Source organism: Vicugna pacos, chromosome 2, assembly GCF_048564905.1.
Source record: "Vicugna pacos chromosome 2, VicPac4, whole genome shotgun sequence".
Lineage (NCBI taxonomy): Eukaryota > Metazoa > Chordata > Mammalia > Artiodactyla > Camelidae > Vicugna > Vicugna pacos.
In genome coordinates, this window is record NC_132988.1 from 44,584,817 (window position 1) to 44,600,477 (window position 15,661).

The 15,661-nt window shown below is 36.0% G+C and overlaps 1 protein-coding gene and 1 pseudogene across 2 annotated transcripts in view; one reads left to right on the plus strand and one right to left on the minus strand.

Annotated features, from left to right (window-relative positions):
- The window catches only part of COL25A1 (collagen type XXV alpha 1 chain), a 409,478-nt gene that overhangs the window by 12,951 nt on the left and 380,866 nt on the right, over positions 1-15,661 (plus strand). The gene's annotated exons all lie outside the window — the stretch shown is intronic.
- The window catches only part of LOC102542641 (40S ribosomal protein S3a-like), a 91,611-nt pseudogene continuing 85,724 nt past the window's right edge, over positions 9,775-15,661 (minus strand).

Consider the following 15,661-nt stretch of genomic DNA (forward strand, 5'->3'; position numbering starts at 1 on the left):
TTGTGTATATTTCCCTGTGCTATACAGTGTAATCTTGTTTATCTATTCTACAATTTTGAAATCCCAGTCTATCCCTTCCCACCCTCTACCCCCCTGGTAACCACAAGTCTGTATTCTCTGTCCATGAGTCTTTAGATTCCACATATGAGCGATCTCATATGGTATTTTTCTTTCTCTTTCTGGCTTACTTCACTTAGAATGACATTCTCTAGGAGCATCCATGTTGCTGCAAATGGCGTTATGTTGTTGTTTTTTATGGCTGAGTAGTATTCCATTGTATAAATATACCACATCTTCTTTATCCAGTCACCTATTGATGGATATTTAGGCTGTTTCCATGTTTTGGCTATTGTAAATAGTGCTGCTATGAACATTGGGGTGCAGGTGTCATCCTGAAGTAGATTTCCTTCTGGATACAAGCCCAGGAGTGGGATTCCTGGGTCCTATGGTAAGTCTATTCCTAGTCTTTTGAGGAATCTCCACACTGTTTTCCATAGTGGCTGCACCAAACTGCATTCCCACCAGCAGTGTAGGAGGGTTCCCCTTTCTCCACAGCCTCTCCAGCATTTGTCATTTTTGGATTTTTGAATGACGGCCATTCTGACTGGTGTGAGGTGATACCTCAGCCACCAATTATTTTTTAATTTTTATTTTTTACTCTTCAGTATAGTAATGGTTGTTTGTTTTCTGTCTTTATCCAGGTTCTTATCTTGTGGGTTATGTGGTACTCAATTTTCTTATTGTTGCTAAAATTACTTAAAGGACAGCTCCTTTCAGTTGGCTTTATATACTTTGTATACTAGACCCTTGAGGGTAGTGCTGAGAGCTGTGCCTGTATTACTGACACGATTTACATAAGTGGCCTTTAAGATGGTAGCACTGAAAATTTGTCTAAGGTAGAGACCACTTTGGAAGACTCAGTTTCCTGTGTCTGGGTATCAGTGAGTAGTTCTGAACATAAAAGTAACTAACATAAAAGAGAAAAAATGCTGACCTTGCCCCTGTGTTTTGGGGTGCTGTGCCAGGCCCTTACTTTATTTACATAGGCCACATTTGCCTGGTGTGAGCATGAGGCTGCCTCTGGGATTCTGTGCTGCTCTTTTGTCCATCTTGGCTTTGGCTTCAGTTATCTTACCTACTAGTCTGGCTTTTAATTGGACACTTTCACCCAGTTCCCATCATATTCATTCATGTGTTACCACTTCAGACGACTTGCTTTTGGTCCATACTCTAAGATTTATTCGCCTGTTCTTGGCCAGTTACCTCTCCCATTGGTCCCTGCCTTGTTAGATCTCCTTCTCCTGCTACCTACCCACAATGTTCGCTTTACTAGCATCCCAAACAGCTCAGCCCTCAGCTGCCCAGGTATATGGATACTCTTCTCTGATCCTACCTGTTTCAGTTGTCTGAGCCCACTGGGATTTTGGCAGAAGAATGGCTGAAGCTAGATAATGTCCCTGCCCATATATTCTAGGAAGAAAGTATGTTAGAATGGGGCGAGGGTAGGTGGGGATACATTGAAACTATACAGTCATTGGTGAGTTTTTTTGTAGGGAAATATTTACCTTCTTCGGAAGCACCTTTTGTTCTGGTAGTCTCATATTGCCATATGAGGAGAGAGTTAATTATAAATATTAAATATTTGGGATATTAGTATCTAAAATTTCTATATTGTGGGTAGTAACTGATCTCTGGTATTACTTAACTCCAGCCAACTCTGGCAAAGGTGAAGGGGTCATGTGTGTAGTAATCTGTTTAAAATCTTTTATTCAATTAATAAAATATTTATTGTGATTTATTATGGATGAGACCGAGTGCCATATGCCTTACTGTTTAAAGAAATAAGTAGGCTGCTAAGTTCTTATGAAGGAATAATGGTGTCAGATATGCAGACTGGACTGCAAGAGAAGTAAAAACTACAAAAGTATATAGCCTGTAGCCAACTGTATCCACTTTTAATGGGTTTAAAACTACAATGATAATTGGTATTTGAACTCATAATTCCAGTTCATTTACTTTTCATGATTTCAAAAATAGCAACATGTTATTACAGAAGTTGCTATTTGAATTTTTAAAAAACTTTTTTCTAGACAATCGAGAAGTTCTCTAATGAGTATTGTGATACTTTGTGGAAATACCACTTAGATGGTTTTTCCAAAAATAAATGAACTCTGTCAGTTGTTAGGTCAGGTGTAACATTTTTAACCCCTCACCAGGCTACTTTCCATGGCATTTATTTTTAAGGAGACCAGCAGGCTTTCTTAAATGTCCGTTCAGATTCTATGGTCATGTTTTCTAATGAAGACAGAATCTCTGGGTCTTGGCTAGACTCTCTTGGGTTTTAAAGAACAGAGATCCACTTAGGTAGCTTTAAAAAACAGTGGTGCATGGAGTCTCAGCTTTGTCACTGTTGACACCTTGGGCTGGATAATTCTTTGTTGTGGGGGCACTCCTATGCATTGTAGTACGTTTAGCAGCATACCTGGCCTCCTTTCACTGGATACCTGTTGCATTCAGTTTCCACAACAAAAAGATGTCTTAGCACTGTCAAATGTCCCCCAGGGGTCAAGATCACTGCGAGATGAGAACCTCTTTTCAGGATGCCCAGTGAGTGAGGAAGGCAGGAATATCAGCTCTGCAGCTGGCCCTCTGGAAGAACAGGAGGTGGAAGGTTGTCGGAACAGTCAGGACGAATCGTCATCCCCTTAGCAGGAGGCGTCCAGTGCAGTGCCTTCTGAGCTGAAGAACTTTATCTCTGCTTCTACCACTTTTGTCAAGGCCACTCTCCTCTCCTCTCTCCCCTTGTGGTTGCTTCTCTTTTTGACCTTGTTGTCAAGGTCAGCCCAAGGTTGACCTCTTTTCTTTGTGTTTGATTACAGCTTTGTCATTATCGTTACTAAAATAATACAGGCATATGACAAAAAAAAGCCAACATTTGTATTAAAAGTGGTATACCAGGAGGAGGAGGGATAGTTCAGTGGTAGAGCGTGTGCTTGGCATGCATGAGGTCCTGGGTACTGCCAATAAATAGAAGCAGCTGTACAGTTACCCATCATGAAATTCACCTCACCAACTCATGAAGACTACAAAGCCATCTTGGATTGTCATCTTTCAGTCTTGTAAAATCAAAAAAGTCTTTTTAAAAACCTACTAAAATTTCTTAATAATAAATGCGTCATTTATATGTAAAATAAATAGATAAATAAATAAATAAATAATTAAATAAACCTAATTACCTCCCCTCTCCCAAACCTAAAAATACAATAAATTTTAAAAAACCTTAAGAAAAAGTGGTACACGATATCTCTTCCCAGAGGAGTCTACTGTGAGTAGTTTCTTGTGTATCTTCCCAATACAAATGGATTTATATCATTCTTTTTAAAGACTGTATTCTATTGTATACATGTACCATAATATATTCAAATAAGAAGGCAAATCACTTTTAAAAGTCCAAATATTGCTTCCTATTTCTGATTTTCCTGTTTTCCGAGGAAGATTGCTTTGATTTTATACTTCTATTCCACACAGTCTGTATATACGGGAGCTTAATGCATACATGTTGACGAAATATTATTATTGATGTGATATGCCGATGATAAATATGAACAACAGCTCTCAAAAAACATGCCCTGATAGCCCTGATTTGTAGCATTTGCAGATTTTCAAGGTGTAAATATTCTACAAGTGTCAATTGCAGCTTAACAAAGTGACATTAGGAAGTGATAAGTTTGAGTGTTTACTAGCTTTGTTTTTGATATAATTTATTTCATTGTACTGTTATATAATTGAAATTTAAACAATGACTGTGTTTAATGCTGGGCTCACAAAATTCTGAAAAATGACAATCAGATCTCTCAAGTTAGCTTCCAGTACCTGCTGGCACTGATATCCCCGATTCCATATAGAGTGTGTTGCGTTGTTCGTGGTAATGTATCCAAGTAGTAATCCTGTCTCTGATAGGATTTTAGAATCTCAGTGTTGGGAAGGTCTTTAAAGGTTATCCAGACTTACATTGCTTCTGGTACTTGAATTCCCTCAGTGACATTCTGGCTCTGTGGTCATTAACTTATGATGATCTCTTGAATAGATCACTCAATCTTTGGACTGGTCTGTTAAAAAGCTTCTTTTTGTTAGGTTGAAATTCATCTTCTTCTGGGCATCTACCATTTGATTCTGTACACCATCCCTGCCCTGTGTCATAAAATAAATACCTCTGTCACATGACAACTCTTCAAATACTAGAAATCACCTATTATATTTCTTACTAAGGTTTTATTTTTGGAATAAATGCCCTTGGCTTATTCAGGCATTACAGTTTGTCTGCTTCTTTCTTAACATGTTGCACATTGATTTGAATAAAGCCCCAGATGGGGTGTGGGGGGCATATATGAGAGGGACAGTGAAGAGAACTCCTCTAGTTCTTCTCTACTGCTAACTAATGCAGCCTAAAATTACAGTAATTTTCTTGCTGGCTCCATAAGTCTATTGACTGACACTGATGAAAACCCCTAAGTGTTTTTCATATATGCAGCTGTAAAGTCTTGTTTCCTCTCTCTGGATTGTACAGTTTTGTTTTTTGGCGGGGAGAGGGAGGCAAATGAAGACTTTACACTTATTTTCACTAAATTTTCATCTATTTTAATAGAACCCAACTCCAGCCTTGTCACGATTTGTTGGGATCATGATTTTTTCCATACATTTCCAACTCTTCTTGGCTTCATATGATTTGGAAATTTGATGAAGTGACCAACATTGTTTTCTTCTGATTTTGTGATGAAATGCCTGAACTTACAAGAGCTCAGGACAGAATCAAGTGGCTTTCCAGCAGTCTTTCCCTTTTGGTTCCCATTAATTTATTTACGAGCACCTTTGGAATTGTCTTTCTACCAGTGATCTATCCACTCAGTTGTCTTTTATTTATTGCAATGCGTCCAGTTGTGTTCCTTAGAACACCATTTCTTTTTCATGTTAACAAATGTTCTGAGGAAGAAAGTTTGAAGACAAGTTAGAGGTGCGCTGGGTTAAACCAATACAAGCAGATTTATTTACTGTAGGATTTGTGCATTGTGAATCTTCAAAATGGTGAATATAATGTATCATGTTTTAAACAATTATGGTCATGGTACTATTTTTTCTGTTTAGGTAAAATAATATGTCTAAGAGAAAATTGTTCTTTGAGTTGATAAATGTTTTCCACCAGGGCAAAATATGGAGAAGTAGTTTGGAAGTTTTCAGAACTTTAGCTGAAATGGTCCAAGGTTAATTAGGAAAGTGGCTCCCAACTTGTAGAAGTAGAGTTCCTGACTTTGTAGGAAGGAGGAGATGGAGGAGAAGAAGGAGGGCAAAATATAGTGTAACTGGGGATAGATACTCCAGGGAGGGCTCAAGTCTAAAGCCAGAAAGCAAATGTGTGTGTGACGTTTACTAAACTGGAGACTCCTGTCATCAGGAGGGAGTGTAAGACCTACCTAAAAGCGTTCAAATTACTTTTTAAAGCACTTTGCCAAACAAAAACCAGTATTTGGGTGCTACTTAGTCTGATCTGAAGGCTGAACTTCTTGATAGCATGCATCTAATTCAACTATACACAGAGATCCTCCTTTTATTTTTTGGAGAAAAATTGAATACCTTTTATTTCATATAATATTTTTCATCATTAATACAATTATCCTCCTTAGTTAAAGTTGTTTAGTTTTCTTTGTGACATATTTCAGGGTATTCAGACTATTCTTATATATAAAAGGTTTTTTTTTTAACACCTTTATTGTGGTATGGTTCCTGTATAGTAAACTGCACATATTTCAGATGTACACTTTGATGAATTTTGATGGATGTATACAGCACTGACACTGCTACCATTATCAAGATAACTAACATTTCCATCACTCCCAAGAGGTGCAGTTTTCGAATTTTCAATTTATCCCTTTTCACCCCCTTTAACCGCTGGTAACCATAAATTTGTTCTCTGTGTCTGTGCAAACTGTTCTTATTTTGATTAAAAACATTATAATATTTATATTTTCTTAAACATATGATCTTCATCCTTTGTTTCTTCAATGATCCACCATGAATAGAATAACAATAATAGAACTTAAATAATATAACTAGATATAATGAGAAACAATAAGTATTTAAGTTATATCAAAGCCTTTTATGTAGAGTATGAATCAGGTAGCTTAATAATATATAGCTTAAATGAATGTTGTCAAGACATCAAACTGTATCAGCAAACTTAAATTCTTTTTCTTGTAAAGGTAGAAAAAATAGTTTCTTTTTTTTGGGGGGGTAATTAGATTTATTTATTTAGTTTTGTTTTTTAATAGCAGTACTAGGGATTGAACCTAGGACTTTGTGCATGCTAAGCATGTACTTTACCACTGACCTATACCCTCCCCTGCAAAATAGTTTCTTATAAAGTTAGTACACACTCATTATAAAACCATGTTAAATTTTTGCATGATATTCATATGGATTTTTCATAATTTAACTACTTCTCTCTTTTTTTTTTTTCTCTGTGATACTTCTCTCTTTTTAATGCCTTTTATGCCTACTTTTAATGCTTTTATAAATAACTTCACAGTGAATAATCTATGTGTATGTCTTTGTGTGTATTGCTGTTAGTTACCTATAAATGGAATTAAAGAATCAAATATTACAAACATTTCTACATCCCATAATGCATACAAATTGCACATGAGAAAGTGAATGAAAGTACTGACCTCTCACCTTCATTGGCAAGGTAGGGAACTCTTGAAAGGGGTGTGATACAACCATAGTGTAAGGAATTAGCAATTGATATTTTAAAATATTTTAAACTGTTCTTGAATCTGTAGTTAAGTGAAATCTTCTCACAGTTCCTTCCAAAGTCTGTTCATTTTCTCACTCTTTAACTCTGGTTCAGTTTTTGTGCTGTAGAGGGAAAAAAAGTATTGTAGTCTTCTAAGTACAAAAGAGTATTCTGATTATAATAATGATTTCTGAAGCACTTGGCTGTTCTTGAAGTTTTGCCCTGAAGACTTTACAGAAACTTTGGTTTCTGCTACACTTATTCACTAGAGAGAGAGATTTAAAATGCAGCCAGAAATCTATCAACATTCTACTGTATTTTTGGAGTAGCTGAAGAATTGCTTAGTATGAACTTTAGTCTTCATATGAAAACACGATTTCAAGGAGCCATGAACTAGTTTCAAAAAACATCCTTGAAGCAAAAACATAATTTAACTATGTGACTTCTCAGTTTCCCCATTAGGTTGGTTTTCTGCTGTCTGTAAGATGGCATATTGACACATTCTGTAAACTCAGCGAGGAGAATTCATGATTATATTAACGATAATGCTTTTGACTAGCTTCGAAAGAACAGTCCCTGTTCTAGGGGTTTTCAAGGAGGGGAAATGTTTTCAAAAATTAAGTTTAGTAGGGGGACTAGCAAATGGGCTTATATTGCTGCAAATACAGCTATAGTCTTAAAAAGAAAACACCCTCTGTAGCTCTCTTTACTATAGTGCTGCTCCTTATTAACTAGCAGGATATAATCTTTTAAACCAGTATTTTGGGGAAAAAACAGATTAATAATCATTACATAACCATTAAGAACTTGGAAGTGGCTTTTCCTGTTCTCGAATGCTATTGAGCTTTCTGTGTGTAAAAATATGCTTTGTGTAGATTATTAGTTGTTAACCACCATTAAGTTGTCCCTTTAGGTCACAACCAACTCATATCCACGTGCCTTCCAGAACAGACCATCTGGCCACTTAAACATTCTAAAGGCAGCTTGAGATGTGGAGTGTTAGTCCTTCTGTTACCCAATAGGAAAGAAAAGATCCCACTCCTTATTTTACCTGAAAGATAAGATTACAGGAGGGAGACGAAGTACGCTGTGTAGCAAAAGACTTTAAAGGATTTAGAAGTGCACCTCCGAGGACGGGAGGCGGGCTGATCCAAGGGGGAATCGTGGTGGTCTTTGTCTTCCCTTTCTCTTATATCCTTGCTTAGAGGTGGTCTTTTGATTGACTGATGGCCCTTGCCCCTGGGATGCTTAGTCATGTTTGGCCCCTTTGTGCATGTCCTTACTCATGGAGTATACAGAAAAACCCATGGAGAGGGTTTAACAATGTTAATTATACTACACTGAGCACTGGGTCCTGTCCGGTCGAGTCCTTCTCACTACCAAGAAGTAGTGGCTGTCGGGTTTTAACCGGTTTTCTCTGTTTGTTTGTTTTTTAGCTGACACTCATCTAGAAGAAGTAAAGTCCCCTTATGCTGGAGGCGGGCATGACGCCATCTTCCAGACCATCCTCCCTCTCCTCCATCTTATCTGCCTGTGTCCCCATTTATCTAATTATCTAACACTTCCTTGAAAAGTTAGAATTTCTACTGCTTGAGTAAAAAGGCACCTAAAATGTCAAAATAACTGCTCTTCCCATCCCTCCCACTTCTAAAAATACCTTATTTATTTGCAATCTAGGTTTTCTTTACTGTTTTTGGAAAAGAGAGGAATTTTAAAAACAGCAAGCTGATGTCGGGGATTTGTTCAAGATAGCAATTTTCAGGTCATAACATAAACTCAATTCATAACAACCTTATACTCTATAGTTGCTTGATTTCATACTTAATAACAAAAGAAAAATTAAGCAATGTCTTGGAAAGCTTTAGGTTTTTCAGCTTTACTGAGGTATGACTGAGGAAAAAAAATACACATTTAGCTTGCACGATGATTTTTTTTTTAAGATGTACAATGTGACGTTTTAATATATGAATGCATTGTGAAATGACTACCACAATCAAGTTAATTAACAGTTTTAGTTTGAAATATAGTTTTGTTTTTTGAAAACTGGTGAATGGTGACTAGTATGTTATAATTCATAGTTAATTATGTTTATTTAGAAAAGCACTTCTGTACACCATTTTGGATGAAGGTGGAGCTCCTACAGATAAATATCATAAAATGTTTTCTGGTACTGTTTCAATGAATTAATTTCTTTTCCTGTTTAATATTCTAAGTCTGATTTTTTCCTGTATGTGCTTTCTTTACCTGTCTACACATTTACATCTCTACATATGCATGCATGTTTTGTTGAACCATTTGAATGTGAGTTGTAGACATCATGACACTTCACCACTAAATATTTCAGCATAAATGTTCTAAGAATAAAAAGCTAACCACAACAGTGTTATCATACCTAAGAAAATTAATACTTTTCTAATGTCATCAAATATCCATATATTATATTCAAATTTCCCCAATTTTTTGGGAGGGGTCAAAATATCTTGAGTTTTTTCATGTCAATCTGTTATATTATAAAAATATCATTTATTCTAAACTATATTAGTCTATATTTTGAGAGTAGTTGTGATTATTATTGTTATTAACAAATATATAGTGAAAGTACTATAATTATTTTAAATATTTCCTTACTGTTGTATGTTAGGATCAATTCTGTTTTTTTCTTCATGATGACCATTGTTCCACATTGAGAATGTCTTTTATAGCTAAGTTTTTCTCCCCCAAACTAAAATCAGTTTAAGATTTATGCATTGCATTTGGTTGCTATGCCTCTTTAATTCCTTTTAGGGTAGAATATTTTCTTCCCTGACTTAAAAAAAAAAAAAACTTTTTGAAGAGACCAGGCCAGTTGTCCTATAGAATATCCCACATTCCAAATTTATGTTTCTTTTTCATAGTGTTATTTCAGTTGTTTCACTCTATTTCTTGTGTTTCCTGTAAACTTTTTTCCCCAGAAAAAAGACTTTATTTGTCACCATTAAGTCTGAATTTTAAGCAGATCCTTGCACTCGTGGCTTGTATCCATTGGCTTACTCAGCTTTAGCACCTGCCTCATTCCCAGGAGCATTTCCAGAACTACTACCTTCACAATGAAGCTCCATGAGTTTTTCCAATTCAAACTTATCATTCTTCAGCACTTTAACTTCTCTAAAGAAGGCATTACAAGTCGAGAAATAAATTGGGAAGGCTTTTCTTTGCCTTTTGCAGTGCTCTCCAGAATCAATTTATTGGCGATTTATTAAGTCATTTGTCTGCACCTCTTGGGTCACAATTTCCATCATCTTCTTCCCGATTTGGCAGACCTTACTGGTGCTTAACATAAGAGATCTTCTGACTCTGATTTTGAGACTTTTAGTAAAGACAACACAGAATATGTGAAGTAAATAATGATCAGTAGCCTTGACATCAACATAAACTTCAATCATGGTCTGCCATTTTTCTGACCATAGAGTACAATTTTTCATAAGTAAGATCCATACCACAGAAGTTAGTCATGCAATTTTTCTCCCCTGAACATCCTCAGTAATTATCTTGAATTTTCTAAATGCAACTTTATAATTCTGCATATCAGCAAGGCTCATTTCAAAAACATGACCCCTGAGGCCATCAGGTCAATTTTGGTTCCTTGAGTTCTTGTGACTAGTGTTTTTCCAATAGTTCTCATAGCTAGTGTTTCACATCCTAGCAATCTTTCTTAGAAAGCAGACCAACCATTTTCTTCTTGGCTCCTTCTTTGCTACCTTCCATAAGGCTTCTGTTCTTGCCAACTGTCACAGTGCTGCTTGGAGAGCCAAAAGGGAGTGTTTACTATAAAATTGATATGATTCAGGTTAAGCATTTATGGCAAGAATATTTTATAGGTGATACTGTCATCCTTTGTTGCTTTTACAGCTGAATAGAATTCCACTGAATAGATGTGTAATTGAAAAAATACTGTTAATAGATGAACATTTGGGTTGTTTCTCATCTTAAAACCTCTTTTAAACATATAGTAAAGCACTTTGGTGAAAAGAAGGAAATAGTGAAAATTTTGCTCCATATTTTCATCTTCCTTATTCAGTCCTGTTGAAGTGCTTAATATTTTTATGTTTTCTTTGGTCCTAAAGGAGACCGAGGGAGTTAGCATTCACTTGTATGGAAGGCACCAGTTTAAGACCAAGGCAAATACTTGAATCTCAGTGTGATTATTCAAGCTATTAAAAGGATTATCACCAAATAGTGAAGTGTTCTTGCATTGGCTCTGCTCTGACGGCTTCTGAGAATATGTTTGCTCTGAAACTAGGGGTGCAGATCAGTTTGTGGATGAATGCTAGGAACCCTAGCTTCCTCAAATGATGATGTAGACCCTTTGTGAGCTGCTACAACCTGCCCATCTTTCAATATCCTTAGAATCGTTAGATTGAGATTTCCTTATTAGAGCTGACTACTCATGTTTGTACCCTTAATTGTAGAATTTTCAGAACTCGTCTGGTCTGTAGAAAACTTGTTTTATGAAGTATCTTTTATATTGGTTGTTTGTTCTTATATACTTTTTTACTTTTCAAGAAATCATAGTGTGTTTCTAATTATGAGAGAGGTGTATTTTTAAAAAAATCATAAAGTTACATTCCTTATGGCTAAACACTAAATCAACTGCATTTCTTGGTCCTTGACTACAAAAGTCTTACAGATATAATTAAAGCAGAATTTGAACTTGAATATTAATCCAGTTGTAACAAATTGGAGGATTAGTTTACTTTCTTAAGAAAAACCATTTGTCAAGAGAGTTCTTCAAGGGAGGTGAACCTTTTGTCCAGGTCACCAATTCTTCATGAACAGAATTGAAACTGAAAGGTGTTCCATGGGGAAAATATTTTTATTTTAACTACATCATTAACAGAAAGCAATTTTTCACAGTTAGCCAGACCTAAGTACTCAGTGTAGCATATTGTAAATTTTATAAGAAATGCATTTCTTATGTATTTGGTAGTATATTTAATTCTTCAGAATACTGCAGGAACCAGTAAATGGCCATTCAGCTGTACAAATATACCTTTCATAAGAAAAACATAAAAAAAAAAACCCAAGGAATTACAGGACTAAATTCAATAAAAATTAATAGTTTAAGCCAACCAGCCTTTTCCTTTGATGAAACTGCCAAATGTTTCTTATTTCAATATACCATTTCAACATATATGAAATATGAATGCTAGATAGATGGTATAATCATTGTACATTTATAAGCCCCATAGTTGCATGCTGTCTGACTAGCAGATTGTACAGGGTTTGAAATTACATAGATCAAGTTCTATTACTGTGCTGCAGAGAGGTGGCCTGAACTGATGTGCTGATTCAATTCAAGTTGATTAAAATAATGGCACATTATTACTTTTGAGAAAATATTTACATGCAAGTCATGGTGTGACATCATAATAATAAGGTATATTAATTTGGCCAGAAAACACAAATATTGGGTTGTACAAGCAGAATCAGATACATGGAAATGCTATATAATCTAAGTTCTGTGAAAGATGGTTCCAAGGTATTTACTATTGAGTGGAATTTCTCTGTGATCTATCTATGTGTTAATATTTTCAGTAAAGACTCATTTGTTGTTTAAGTGTAGGAAAGCAGATTTTCTTGGGACATTGCTCTGATGTTTACATGCAGGACAAATCCAAGTTAGTTGCTAGGTACTTTGAGAGGAGAAATTTTTAAAAAATTCTGTTTCAAAACTGAAGAAATCACTAAGATTTCCCCTCCTCCCTCTCTTGCCCTACTCCTGCCTCTCGTCTTTCAATCAGGCTAATTACTTGAAGCAACTTGGGCTTTTAAGGAAAGTTCTAAATTAGTACAAATGTGTGGATGATGATGGACTTTACACAGGGGTTTTCTGTCTGTTTGGTTAAATATATTGTCACTGAGAGAACAGAGGTCCTAATCCCACTGAAGTTTTCAATCATCCCTTTCAGAAGCATGGGTGGAAGGATACCAAGGAGAAGGCGAAGGGGGACCTATAATGCTGCATTAGTGACAGCACTATGCCTGGAGCAAGTAGGTGGTAGTTCTACTGTGTGATGCACAGTTTGAACCATACACACAGCATTTTGTTTAGCTCTAAAGGAAATACTGACAAATTAGAGCAGTTCTAGAGAAAAGCAATGAGGATGAAAAACATCTAAAATTTATCTGTAATAACAGCTGAAGAAAATGGGAACATTTAGCTTGAAAAAGACAAGGGCTAAAGATGGTGGTAGAGATGTTGAGGAAAGCGGAGCAGTTGTCATCGGATGTGTGGTGGACCATGTCTACTTAGACCTGCAGGGCAGAACTTGAATCTGGGCAGAAGGTAACAGGGAATGAATCTTGGTGTCCCTCCTCCTCCAACAAGATTATTTAAAAATGGCTTCCTTTTGATGTGGTGGACTGTCCTTCATTGGGAGAGTTCAAGAATTACAGTACGAATAGTTATTAAATGCATACTATGTGTCAGACTCTGTCTTAGGTGTACAAAATAATATGACATAATCTTTATCCATGAGAGCTCACCATCTAGTGAAAGGAGACAGATGTGTAATAAGCACAATGAAATGTTATCTGTTCTATGAGAGCAGTACAGATGGAGAAGCGTGAGCCAGGCAAGACTGTAGAAGAGATTGTCTTTGAGCTTAACACTGAACATTGTGTGGGTGTTTGCCCAGCGGAGGGAAGTTGAGAGAAAGGAAAAACACTCACATGACTTCCTAGCAAAGATTTTCTAGGAAGGCTTTTACTGCTCTGGCATCAGGGTGGTGAGTAGATCACCCCCAGGGCCTGTTACAGTTCTGCAGCTCTACCAAGTGATTGCCTTCTAAAAAAAAGTTTACAGAGAGAAACCTAACATTGTGCTATATTCTTAATTTTGCCTGGAGTTGAAGAGAAATTGTCACTTCTATTAATATTTCTTATATAAAGAGTGAAAGAAACAATTACTAAGACTCTGGGAAAATGCCTTTTGGCATTAAAGAGCACTTGTTTCCAAGTGAAGACAGATGCCCTCTCCAATCCTCTTTTCTTCTCCCTCAGACACGTCTGCATATTCTACAGTTGACTACATTCACTGTTCTCTATTCTGTGTGGCAAGATGTTACAAAGAGGGTCACTCATATCTCTGTCTTGCTTTGTGCCCAGACACACTAATCTTTTTGTTAAGCCATGGTTGGTCACCTCAGACTAAACCCTATGAAACCTCTGGGGAAAAGTGGCTTGTGATGAACTTTTGTGACAGGCAGCCATCCGTTCAAAGCCCGTGTAGTGTTAGGGTTGAAGGAAACCATAATGGTCCATGAGAAGAGGCTCATAGGGGTCCTTTTTCAGGGCAAAAGGACAGATGATTTTCTCCACTTGAGATTGTACACAATGCACAATAGCGCCAGTCCTTGCTTCCCAACCACACCACATGCCCGCCTTCTTCACGATGGGAACATACACTTTTTATAGACCCAGCAGGGGGACATTTACTCGTTGCTACTGTCTTTTCAGCTGTTTTGTTGGGATGCTAAGCCTGCCCTTTTGTAGAGTGACAAAAAGGTATTTAGTAAAACATTGGCTCCATGAAGAGGGCCATTGTAGATACATGTCCCTTCTGTGTAAAACCTAATTTTGTATTTTAAACACAATCAAAAGAAAGTTCAATAATCAATAACTCTGGGTCTCAATTATTTGTGGTAAAATATAATCAATGGTTTTTACTGTGCTAACACATGAGGAATAGTTTCATAAAGTTAATCTACTGTGTATTATGTAAGATACACAGTATAATGGTTCCAGACAATTTGTAAGTATTATAACCATATGTACTGTACCAACCTACTTAAATATCTATTGTACCAGTTTTACTTGCTGAATTTAGTAGTCATTTTCCAGTTATATATAGAATATGATTTTTCTATTTACATTTTCAAGTCTTAAGTACTTAATTTAACTATAAAAAAAGATAGTGTTATATATTTCTCTGGATTCTTAAACTATTTTAACAGAAATAAATTGAGATAATTTTTAGCATCTTTAGGTGATTCCTCTCTCCCTTAGGATTTGGCATATTTTCCACATATTCAACAATATTAATATAAAATGTTAGATGAACGAATCTTTCTGTGTTCACTAAATGGAAGATAATAATCTGCTTTCCATAGTTGTCAACTAATCTATGGAAATGATTTCTCCCTCTGTAAATCAGTCTAAAGCTAAATAGAATAGCTGTTTAATTTATTAGAATCCTGTTAAATTATTTAAATTTCAGCTCTCAGCAGATTTTTAATTAAATTTTGATTTACAAGATTTTTTTAATCAAAAAAATAAATAGAACATTTGATTGACAGGAAAATAAAAGATGCTTTGAAAAATCTGGGATCCTGTAATGTATATACAAAGAAACATAATACATGATTGATTTTTTAAGGTGTGTGGTACTGACTGTATATGCTATTCAGAGGAAAGAGGAGTCAGGTTTGTGTGTCAGGCAGTCCTACTTTTTGCCATGTGAAGAAGAAATGTCCTTTAACAATTCTTTATTTTTACAGTCATTTGATCTCTGTAGCACCCTGGACAGCAGATATGACAGGCATTACTGTCACAATTTGCATAGAAGAAAACTGAGACCCAGAGGTAATGCCACTTGCCCAAGGTGGAGGTGTTAGCCTTTTCTTTTTCTAATTACTAGGATGGGTCTCCTGCTGATGCAAAGAGTAATTATTTCCTTTAAGTAGGATTGCTGACGCACTGGAAACGATGGCCTTTACTACTTTTGATAATATTGGAAACCTTTGGCTCAAACATAATTGCTTTCAACCAACTAATTATGTCTATTCAGAAGTAATAATCATATGAAAACACATTATTTTGAAACCTTGGCCTTTT